The following is a 12,862-nucleotide window of genomic DNA, read 5'->3' on the forward strand; positions in this document are numbered from 1 at the left end:
ATATTGCAGAAGAAACTTTTAAAGGGGCCCTGCAACGAGTTAGGGAAACTTGGTTAAGCGGAACCGATGGCATCGCCTTGATGCGTCAAATTTGTGTACTTCGTAGACAGAACGTGAGGAACGAGACTACCGCCATGATTACCCACCCAATGCGTTTATTTAGGAATACCATCGTTTCTCTCTCGCAGGCGCGAGCACCCGCTTGTCCTCACGCATGCGAGAGAGAAACGATGGTATTCCTAAATAAACGCATCACTGTTGATGATCCAAATATAATCTCACTATCAGGGAGGCAGCAGTCTACCTGACTGGAGCAGTATTTTTTTTATTTGGGGTGTTGCTACGCTGCGCTCCGCAACACCCCAACAACCGCCGTTTCGCGTAGGCGCCCGGCACCGCTGCACCGGGGTACAAACGCGAGCAGTATCCGCTTGTTCACACCACCACAGTTAACCAAGATAAGAAGCCGTCATGCCACACCACCACTGCTGCAAGGATTTCCGCCACTAGAACAAACGCTATAATAATACTGCGCGGCCGGCGTGGCCCAGACACCGCCAGACATTCAACGCGCCCTAAACGATTCGCTCCCTACGCACTTAGGAACTGCGCTCGGCAAGGTCGCTGCGCCCGGTCCCGGAGATAAGAGAGCCACGCTCGGTAACTAGCAGCCGCCGCGCAGGCCAATGCCTCAAAAGCCCCTAAGCGATTCTCCACGATTGCCATGACAACACGTGTCAAGCGGAAGTCACATGACCCTCAGTGCCACGCCCCTGCACAGTCGCGCCCGGGCGGGTGTACGAGGCCTCCCCCATCCCTACCCTCCCCCCGGAGCCTTGCTTGCCAGGCGGGCGCCGCTCGAGGCGCCCTAAATAGAACAACCCTTTCCCCTCCCTACTCTCCCTCCGGAGCGTCGCGCGCGACTGGAAGACTGCGCGCTTCCTTCCCGCTTCGCTCTCGTGCGTGCGCGAGATTAATCGCCGGCTCACCCTCGCACGCTTTCACTCGCACATGCAGAATATGGCGCGCGGAGACGATTTTATCGCCCTTGGACTTTATACGGAACCTGACGACGACGGCGACGGCTGAAATGCGCTTGGAGTATCTATATTAGTGCTATCGGAGTAAGAAGCGGCGAGAGCGAAGAATCGCGAGGAGAAATACGGAGAGAATGAGGCCGAACCCTGAGGCGGAAAGCAGAGGAGGGTATGGCGAAAGCGTGAGATGAAAAGCGTAGTGCGGCGACGATGGTTGGCGCCACAGTAGCGTGCGTCGTCTGGTAGGTCTGTCGGCGGCGGCTGCTGTGAATCGTGCCCGCGCGTCACCCACGCGCTAGCTCTCGCGATCTCCAGATAGCGAGCCAGTCGCGCCACCCTTCGCTTCGTTTGCAACGTTACGTGTACTACAATATGGAGTAGCGTGTTCAGGGAGGACTCACGGCTGCCGCACTTGATGTCGAAAGCCACGAGATGGCGCCACCCGAGCACGGGCTGTCGCATCATGCAACGCTTCCGATGCGCTACGGTACTTTGCATCATCATCATCAGCCTATATTTTATGTCCACTGCAGAACGAAGGCCTCTCCCTGCGATCTCCAATTACCCCTGTCTTGCGCTAGCGTATTCCAACTTGCGCCTGCAAATTTCCTAACTTCATCACCCCATCTGGTTTTCTGCCGACCTCGATTGCGCTTCCCTTCTCTTGGTATCCATTCTGTAGCCCTAATAGTCCACCGGTTATCCATCCTACGCATTACATGGCCTGCCCAGCTCCATTTCTTCCGCGTAATGCCAACTAGAATATCGGCCATCCCCGTTTGTTCTCTGATCCACACCGCTCTCTTCCTGTCTCTTAACGTTAGTCCTAAGATTTTTCGTTCCATCGCTCTTTGTGCGGTCTTTAACTTGTTCTGGAGCTTCTTTGTTAACCTCCAAGTTTCTGCCCCATATGTTAGCACCGGTAGAATGCAATGATTGTACACTTTTCTTTTCAACGACAGTGGTAAGCTCCCAGTCAGGATTTGGCAATGCCTGCCGTATGCACTCCAACCCAATTTTATTCTGTGAATTTCTCATGATCAGGGTCCCCTGTGAGTAATTGACCTAGATAAACGTACTCCTTAAGTTTACAGACTCTAGAGGCTGACTGGCGATCCTGAATTCTTGTTCCCTTACCAGGCTATTGAACATTATCTTTGTCTTCTGCATATTCATCTTCAGCCCAATTCTAACCTAGGATCTGTTAGGGAAATTCTTGGAAATGCACATGCATTTGTTAAAATTACTTGAAAAAAAATGTATCAAGGAAAACCTACTTATTCGTATGCAGATATCACTCGAACAGTACATTAATAATATGTAGACACTGGCTATTTCATTTCTAAAAGTCACAGGATCAACAATCTATTGGAATAGTAAAAGTAATTCACTACAATATGATTACCTAATTACTCAATATTTAGGTAATATCAGTAAATAATGCAAGGAACCAGTTAAATTATTTTTAAATAATTATCTATTTAATAGACATGGTCTCTAACTAAGTTAATTTTAACTTGGATAATTAAATGAATTCAAAAATTAAGTAATTAATTAGACGCATTCAGCTCTTTATATTGCGGTGGCAACCACTGTATAATTCAAACTGGAATACCTCGGGGAAAATCCATTGGGGGTTCCATTGTACGAATTCGCACAGCGTGTGCCTCCAGAGACGGCTGTTGCGTGAAGTTTGCTATCACAGACGATATGCTAAGCAGGTTTCGTTCAGACATCTACGATGCTCCAAGTGATGATTAAAGGCACCTCATCATGACTAAATTTGTAAATAATAAAGTGAGTACTTGACGAATGTTAGTTTTGTAGTCCAGAGTTCGACGCGCCCACTTTACGCGCACATTTCTTGCGAATAAACAAACACTCGCTAAAGTTGCAACAAAAAAATTTAAAAAAACTTGAGCGAGTGTGTGTTTATTCACAAGAAATGATGATTTTTAGTAATTTTTCGGCAATTTTAGTTTCTGGTGAAATCTGGGGAAATTTTAGCGAGTTTCTGGTGTCGTCCCTACTGTCCAATCTGGCAACGCTGGTGTTGCCTGTTCGGTCTGGACTGTGTGCTTGCCTTGCGCTTGCATTGCGGAGTGGTAGCTTTCCTTCGATGTTTCCGTTTATTTTTGTCACGAATGACTTACGCTCGTAAATAATGGCATATATACTCATCAAAAGGCTACAGGCCAGCACTGTGCAGTTTATGGGTGCACAAACAACCAGCGGAAAATAACGATTTTGGGTGACTAAGTGTGTCCACAACACAGCACTCTGCGAGACCACTGCCGCGATGTGGTTCACGCTTCGCCGGTTTCCTGCATCACGTGAGGACTTGGCATTTCAGTCTAATGTGAACCAATGCACACATCAGTAAAATAACGCATTTTGGTAAACTCTTTTCGGCACATTTCCCAACAGGTTGCGAGAATTGTCAGCTATTCGATGCAATATTTTCTCTTATGTAGTGGCAGAGGCTACATTTGTTATTCTTTCAAACACGACTTCATTCCAGTGCCTAATACGGGGGTCACACGGCGCACTTTTGATCGTGATCGAGCCCGATATGGGTCGAATTTCTTGGTCGCGATTGGCTTCTTTGCTCAATATGCGGAAGGGAGCCAATCGCGGTCGAACATTCCGATCCAGATCGGTCTCGATCGCTATCAAAAGTGGCCGTGTGACACCGGTATAAGACAAACTGGAGCACTCTGCGAGAGAACTAGTCGGTAAATACACTTCGCAACGATCTGGAAAAATCGTGTCCTATGGAAGATGTATGCAGACCCTGTGTCCACCAAAACATTGTCTCTGCGTTCACACGCACCCTACGCGGCCCTGCCCATAAAGGTAATTAACTTCAACAGTGTGGTGCTGTATCGAGCTCACCCATCTTTGAGCGTTGTCTATGTGCTTGGGCAGCAAGAGAATGCAAAAACAAACGTGTCAACCTCATCAGCGCGGCCTAGCGCCAGTGCTATGGGCATCTTGCGCTGGAGTTTGAGGTATAGTAGCGGCGCCTGGTGGCGGCGAAAAACGTCATCTGGGTAGTACCAGCTTGGATAGTATTGAGCCCTGGCTGTGGCGAAGCACGTTTCTAGCCCGCGTTTTGCGTCGATTCGCACTTTTTTCTGCCCTGTTTCGAGTGCGAAAAGGCTCGTCGCTTCTCACAGACCATGGCGACCAGGCTGCGAGCTGGCCACAGCCTATAGTAGTATAGTTATACGAAAACGGACTCTCCGTGTGCCGTGGGACGTAATGCTGGAAGCAGAAGACATCAGCGACGCCGATCCGGAGAGACCTAGCTCAGCCTCGAAAAAGCGTCACCGTCGTTACTGCTGCGTCGTGGGCTGCCATGAACAAGAAGGCCTGAATCCCAACTTCAGATTCTACCGTTTTCCTTCAAGGCTTCACGAAGTGGAGCGTCGGGCGTGCTGTATAACTGCAGTTCGTCGCGCCGGGTAAGCGAAATGGAAGACCGACATAGCAGCAGGCATGGCTGGTGATTCACGATTCGAGACCCGGCCACAGCGACAGTTAACAATTCGACTGGTGCGAAGTGGTGAAGTGACCAGGTGTGTGCAAATGACCACAAATGGTCGGGCTGATTCGGTGACAATTCACTACCCCCACTAGGAGCAGCACAGGTTAGAGAGTTGAATGTGCTCATCCTTGACCTCAAGCCAGCACGTTGAGGCAGCACAGCAAGGTAGTATTGATTACAGCACATTGATGTTCGAGCGCTGTCATTAAAAGCTACATCAAGCGAGCAGCGCACGAGCTCGCGCTAAAGCGCGATTTGCACGTATGTACCTACGTTACTGCGAGCTTATATGCATTGCATCAGTTATTTATCAATTGCTAAAGGGACAGATGGCCGCTACTACAGCGCAGGCATAATTACTTGTCTACGGCATGCAGTCAACAAAGATTACAGGAGACCCGCCGTTTCGCGGCATGTCGAAAAACCGCTGCCGTCGCGGCGCGTACGATCGTGCGCTCGAGCAGTTCGTACACCGCGGCATGCTGAAAGACCGCTGCCGTCGCGGCGCGTACCGTCGTGCGCTCGAGCAGTTCCGTACACATGTCTGCTTATCGCTGCTGTGAATTCATTTATAGAAAGCATTTCCTCGCGTTTGTGCGCCTGAATCTAGCAGCGTGCAAACCTTACCTGAAGTTCAACTTCGCACGTGCGTGACTCGCTTCACTTGCGATTGACACCGCGCTAAAACTTCGCCACTTATTTCTTGAACGGCGTAGACGTATTCGGCGTTGCATAATTTCTTGCCTTTACGCAGCATGCCACCCATGGAAAAATCTTCGGCGCCCGATATTCGCTGCAAGCCGTGGTACAACACAACCGAAAGTGGCGGGTCCATATTGTAAACGTGCTTCCCGAAGCAGACGACCGAGCTTGGTACTACCCAGTTTCGGATTGAGGGCGCTTTTTAGCACCATTTTTGCAGCGCCCCCTGGGCAACGCAAGAGCCCCATAGTTCGGGAACCGTAATGCGCTAGCTGTACGTGGCGCAGAAACGCGCTAAATGAGCCCGCGCAAGTAAGAACGTAAAAAAATGTGGTTGATCCCTCTTATATAGGAATCGGTATAGAACACGAAAGTGAAACGTGTCTTCACAGAAGTAGTGTAATGTTTATTGCACATTGATATATAATGTCTATTGGTGTTTTGTGGCTAAAGCGCCCTTAGGCGTTGATGCACCCACGCTGACGCCTGGTGGCACGTCTCCTCCATCACGACTACCAACGTCGATGACCATGAGCAACCGTCGTGCATATGGAAGCTGCACTACGCTGCACACGCTAGCACAACGCGAAAGACGAAGCACGTAACTGACACACTAATACAACGCGCAAGACAAAGCACGTAACTGAATCGTCACCGAGTCAAATCAGCGCGTACAGCGCGTCGTAATTGCAGCCTCCGCGATCAACTTCAGAAACATTTTCAGAGCTAATAGACAGTTTTAGCAGAGCGTTCACGGTCCGCTCCGCTCAGACCATCGTGACCGATTCACGCAGAGCCGCTCAGCGGAACGCTAGCGGGAACGCTAATGCGCGTGCGCACAACGCTCATATCGGCAGCGGAACGAAGAACGCGGCCCACGGTCCGCTACGAAGCCATTTGAGCGGAGCGTTTGGGTGCGTCTACTGGTTGCTTTGCCGTTTTACAGTCGCGCTGAGCGCGCGTGGCCGGCGTCTCTGGCAGACGCACTTGTCAAACAAGCCAAATCAACGCAGTTCACGCAGCCAGCGGTGTGCGTGAAACGTTAGCGGAGCGGAGCGTAAGCAACGCTTTGCTAAAACTGTCTAATTGCGGAGGCCACGCACCGCTGTGCTGAGTACGGTGAACGCCACCTAGGTGGCGTTGCCAACCAACGCCAGCACTACCAACGCCACCTAGGTGGCGTTGGTAGTGCTTCTTGATGCCAGCGTCCCTTCGAATGCTGGCATCGAGGCGTCGTAGTGCTGAGACCACCGAAGCGTTCACTGTCGGTGCGCGTTAGTGTCATAATGCAGTACTTCTCTTTTCTGCTCGTAGGCGGCGGCACCGCCCCGAGCAAGAGCGCGGGTACACGGAGGAGTGTTAGATATATAAGGCGCGTCTGTGTAGCCCTCTGCAAATGCGTTTGTGGCGCAATGGGTTAAACGCTCGGCGATCTATCGTCGCGGACTGAGAGGTCGTGGGTTCGATTTCCAAATTTTGCATGTTTGTGGAACTTTTTCTTCTGGTTTCTTTCTTTGTATTATGTTCTATGACGTATTTCCGTGACGGAAATACGTCAGTGAAGTCTTGGTGGACCCCGGCATAAAACACTTTCGTGTTAAAAAAAAAAACGGTATTCGCATGGGTACGCGGACAATAGCATCATGCTTGCAAGAATAACAGTAACGAAAAAAAATGTGGTTGATCCCTCTTATATAGGAATCGGTATAGAACACGAAAGTGAAACGTGTCTTCACAGAAGTAGTGTAATGTTTATTGCACATTGATATATAATGTCTATTGGTGTTTTGTGGCTAAAGCGCCCTTAGGCGTTGATGCACCCACGCTGACGCCTGGTGGCACGTCTCCTCCATCACGACTACCAACGTCGATGACCATGAGCAACCGTCGTGCATATGGAAGCTGCACTACGCTGCACACGCTAGCACAACGCGAAAGACGAAGCACGTAACTGACACACTAATACAACGCGCAAGACAAAGCACGTAACTGAATCGTCACCGAGTCAAATCAGCGCGTACAGCGCGTCGTAATTGCAGCCTCCGCGATCAACTTCAGAATCAGAAACATTTTCAGAGCTAATAGACAGTTTTAGCAGAGCGTTCACGGTCCGCTCCGCTCAGACCATCGTGACCGATTCACGCAGAGCCGCTCAGCGGAACGCTAGCGGGAACGCTAATGCGCGTGCGCACAACGCTCATATCGGCAGCGGAACGAAGAACGCGGCCCACGGTCCGCTACGAAGCCATTTGAGCGGAGCGTTTGGGTGCGTCTACTGGTTGCTTTGCCGTTTTACAGTCGCGCTGAGCGCGCGTGGCCGGCGTCTCTGGCAGACGCACTTGTCAAACAAGCCAAATCAACGCAGTTCACGCAGCCAGCGGTGTGCGTGAAACGTTAGCGGAGCGGAGCGTAAGCAACGCTTTGCTAAAACTGTCTAATTGCGGAGGCCACGCACCGCTGTGCTGAGTACGGTGAACGCCACCTAGGTGGCGTTGCCAACCAACGCCAGCACTACCAACGCCACCTAGGTGGCGTTGGTAGTGCTTCTTGATGCCAGCGTCCCTTCGAATGCTGGCATCGAGGCGTCGTAGTGCTGAGACCACCGAAGCGTTCACTGTCGGTGCGCGTTAGTGTCATAATGCAGTACTTCTCTTTTCTGCTCGTAGGCGGCGGCACCGCCCCGAGCAAGAGCGCGGGTACACGGAGGAGTGTTAGATATATAAGGCGCGTCTGTGTAGGCCTCTGCAAATGCGTTTGTGGCGCAATGGGTTAAACGCTCGGCGATCTATCGTCGCGGACTGAGAGGTCGTGGGTTCGATTTCCAAATTTTGCATGTTTGTGGAACTTTTTCTTCTGGTTTCTTTCTTTGTATTATGTTCTATGACGTATTTCCGTGACGGAAATACGTCAGTGAAGTCTTGGTGGACCCCGGCATAAAACACTTTCGTGTTAAAAAAAAAAACGGTATTCGCATGGGTACGCGGACAATAGCATCATGCTTGCAAGAATAACAGTAACGAAAAAAAATGTGGTTGATCCCTCTTATATAGGAATCGGTATAGAACACGAAAGTGAAACGTGTCTTCACAGAAGTAGTGTAATGTTTATTGCACATTGATATATAATGTCTATTGGTGTTTTGTGGCTAAAGCGCCCTTAGGCGTTGATGCACCCACGCTGACGCCTGGTGGCACGTCTCCTCCATCACGACTACCAACGTCGATGACCATGAGCAACCGTCGTGCATATGGAAGCTGCACTACGCTGCACACGCTAGCACAACGCGAAAGACGAAGCACGTAACTGACACACTAATACAACGCGCAAGACAAAGCACGTAACTGAATCGTCACCGAGTCAAATCAGCGCGTACAGCGCGTCGTAATTGCAGCCTCCGCGATCAACTTCAGAATCAGAAACATTTTCAGAGCTAATAGACAGTTTTAGCAGAGCGTTCACGGTCCGCTCCGCTCAGACCATCGTGACCGATTCACGCAGAGCCGCTCAGCGGAACGCTAGCGGGAACGCTAATGCGCGTGCGCACAACGCTCATATCGGCAGCGGAACGAAGAACGCGGCCCACGGTCCGCTACGAAGCCATTTGAGCGGAGCGTTTGGGTGCGTCTACTGGTTGCTTTGCCGTTTTACAGTCGCGCTGAGCGCGCGTGGCCGGCGTCTCTGGCAGACGCACTTGTCAAACAAGCCAAATCAACGCAGTTCACGCAGCCAGCGGTGTGCGTGAAACGTTAGCGGAGCGGAGCGTAAGCAACGCTTTGCTAAAACTGTCTAATTGCGGAGGCCACGCACCGCTGTGCTGAGTACGGTGAACGCCACCTAGGTGGCGTTGCCAACCAACGCCAGCACTACCAACGCCACCTAGGTGGCATCTTCGGCGCCCGATATTCGCTGCAAGCCGTGGTACAACACAACCGAAAGTGGCGGGTCCATATTGTAAACGTGCTTCCCGAAGCAGACGACCGAGCTTGGTACTACCCAGTTTCGGATTGAGGGCGCTTTTTAGCACCATTTTTGCAGCGCCCCCTGGGCAACGCAAGAGCCCCATAGTTCGGGAACCGTAATGCGCTAGCTGTACGTGGCGCAGAAACGCGCTAAATGAGCCCGCGCAAGTAAGAACGTAAAAAAAAAAAAACGGTATTCGCATGGGTACGCGGACAATAGCATCATGCTTGCAAGAATAACAGTAACGAAAAAAAAAAAAAAAACAAATTCGCACAGTCCATCAAGTGAAATACTTACGTTCGTGCAGAGACTGCTTCGCTGACCACTGAGCGCTTTTCACTCACGGTCAGTAGTGGTTTAGAGTCATATGCATATGTATTTATTCGACAATTGTTAAGACTCGACATTATTGTGAACATAGGACAGTGAGACGGTGCATAGCCTCCTCGATAAACTCTGTGCCTGTCAAGACGCCGAGAGAACAATAGGGAGGCGCCGTCGGCAGAGTTGCAAACTGCCGCCGCTCATTTCGCTGAGGGCGCCACCGACGTAGAGTGCCGCCGCGTCTCCCGTCTGCGCGGCGGGCGCGACGCCGACTGTTTTAATTGCTGCGATGGTGGAACAACGATCCACTGGGTGACCAGAGCCTTGTTTATAACGCTGTAGAGCACCATGGTAGTGTCTCGAATACAGTCTGTGAAAGTGCGAGCGCACTTGCAGCAACTGCAGCGTCAAAGTGGATTTCGCGTCGCACGTAGCAAAAAAAAAAAAAAAAAAAAAAAAAAAAAAAAGAAAAAAAAAGAAAAAAAAAGCCCGAGTTTGTTTATTGTGGTTAATACGCTCTTAGTTATCGTAGTAAAGTGCAGAGAATACGCAAGTCGCAAGCGTTCTTACAGCTATATCTTGTCAAAAACTGCTTGCGACGCTGCTCTATAGTGAGCCGTCCTTCTTCTTCCTTCGCTCTTATAGTGAGCCGTCCTTCGGGCCTCGGCGCACGTTAATAGCATACTATTTATACGACTTTCAGACAAGTTTTCCCCAAGTTCTTTTGCACCAGATGAGTGTTGTGGCCGACGTCAATATTTATACCCAGAAACCTTTGCACTTTCTACCACGTCCGTGTGCCTTGGCGACCAGGAAAAATAGAAACAAATATTTGAGGACCTATAGAAAAAGCGCCGCATGCCTTGAATAAGCAATATGCGAGCAAATATTTTATTGCAAACGCTTTGTTGAACGATGCATGCAGCTCAGACATACAAAATCCCGAGATGCAAACAGTTCAGACATACAAAATCCCGAGGGCGCTTCTGTCACTATATATGCGTTGCTCGAAGCCACATATGTATCCACGTGAATAAGTTCACGGTGCTTTACCCGCACATGATGTCTGTGAAAGAGCGTGGCCTCTTCGAAGGTTTTTTCTTTTTTTTTCTTTTTTTTAATAACGTGATCGCACGTCAAAAGCATCTAGCAATCCCGGTCGCTCAGCGTTAAGCGCAGGTCCACGATCACCCAAGAAGGTTTAAAATGCGTGGACCGCACCAACGTTGCGAGGTTTGACCATACTGCACGAGAAAAACCGACAAAAACAATGCACCCGACTTGCGATCCCAGCGGAGGTAACGGAGAGACGGAGACGCGGGCACACGGCAGGAGCCATGAGCTAGTCAACGTCGGTGGCGGCATCTCTCGGTGGAAACGACCAATAGGGAGAGGGGAGAGCGACGGCCGATCGAGCTCCGTTTGACAGGCACAGAGTTATCGAGGAGGCTATGGACGGTGTAAGGGAAACAAGAGAAAGAGTAGACATGGCCCTAACGCTGCAATATTATTGGCTTATTTCGCTTCAGAGATAGCGCACACGAACAATTCTTGCTGTACGCGATATCTTCAATACAAACTTCGCGCACGATCTACGTTAAGGTTCACCGTGAGCGAAGCTTGTTCCAAATTCAGACATTCGAAAGAAAAGCCATTCCAAGTAAACAAACGTAAAAAATAGGTAAACAAATATATCTTTATAACAAGACCTGTTATAATCCCTATTGGGATTGACAGTATGTATAAATAAATAAATACTAAAAATAAAAATCTAGCACCTGGGCTGTATCAGTCGCGCTGGCATCTGCAGTGTGATCACTGCCGCGCGTCGGTTCGCTGCAGGTACCGCGCTGCTCGATCGCCACGCTTTATGCTTTGACATTTGGTTATAAGCACCCTGCACCGCACTAGATCCAATAAATTTTGAATGATTGAGCTGTTCAGTTGCGTCGGAAGCGTATGGAGTAACCACCGCATATCTACCAACCACTGACACGCGTCGTCGGGCCGCCGGCGCCTGGTTCTATAAGCATTGCCCGACAGCTACGTACGCGCCTGGTTTCGCTAAATGAGGCAACCCTCAATCGCGAAAAGTAATGGTGATCAGATTCAATCGACGATACGGTCACATGTGCCCAGCAATAACAATGAAATATACCGCTGATTAGCACGCCAGGTCTCGACGAAGCAGACGCGGCTGCCGCCGCTACCGACGAAGAAACACCACATCCACTGGCTGGGCTTGCTGTTGTCATGGCACACCACACTGAGCGCTCACGCGAGCACGTGAAACATGTAACAAGTCAGGCGGCACAAGACAAGCGAAGCGGAAGAAAACAATCGAAATAATGCGCGGCGAAGATCACACAACCGAAGTGCGGCCGGTCTGCTCTCGCAAGGCGCACAGTCCAAAATGGCGGCGACGCTAGACGTCGCTCGTGTCGGCCAATGGCGCTGCTCAAACGTCGGTTTGTGAAAAGTAGAGTGTACTAGAATATGGTCGAGTGGGACGAGCGGCTGGGGCGGCGCATGCTTTGCAGTGAGGCGCCCGACGTGGAAAAATACTGGGGCGGCGCTGCGGTCGAACTGGATTGGGCCGCATCAAGGTCGCGCCGTTGGAAACTGCTGGCGATACTGCTCGGCAGGGTCATTCGTACTACTTCGCGCGCTGGTATTTGCGTTCAGATCGCTCAAATAGGGTTCATAATTGCATATGACATGTATTTATGCCTCAAGAATAAATTCCTTTCTTTCTCTTCTTTATTTATTTTTTATTATATTTTAATACCGCTCGGTGATTGCGCGTGCATTGCGGCCGCAGTGTCGGCTTTCATTCTACCATGTTATTGTACGGTTCCCTTCGGAGAAAAAATATTTTTCTCGTTCTTCAAGCAGCATGTATCTCTCGTGTGTATTGTTGCGCATAAAGTTTTTCATCAGTAGATCCTGCGAAACGCAGAAGGAGAAACATATGCAACCTTCCTGCTTGCCGCTTCAAACAAATAAAACATAGCTGCCCCATCCGGCGCCTTGTCCTCAGATTTACGGGAAGTATTGTTACAGAAAAAAAAAAAGCTGCAGCGCAACATTTCATTCAAATTTCCGCCTTTCTCGCGTAACAGAATGCGGAGTAATTGGTACGGAGTCATTTATTGCCGTCGGACCTCGAGCATCGAAAACGGTTTGAGTTAATTAGATCAAATCAAAGGGGAATTTTATTAGACAATAATATAAAAAATGCGTACGTAAAGATATTTGGTCCCATAGCCTAAAGCGGCCATTCTATATG

This window comes from Dermacentor silvarum, chromosome 4, assembly GCF_013339745.2.
Source record: "Dermacentor silvarum isolate Dsil-2018 chromosome 4, BIME_Dsil_1.4, whole genome shotgun sequence".
Classification (NCBI taxonomy): domain Eukaryota; kingdom Metazoa; phylum Arthropoda; class Arachnida; order Ixodida; family Ixodidae; genus Dermacentor; species Dermacentor silvarum.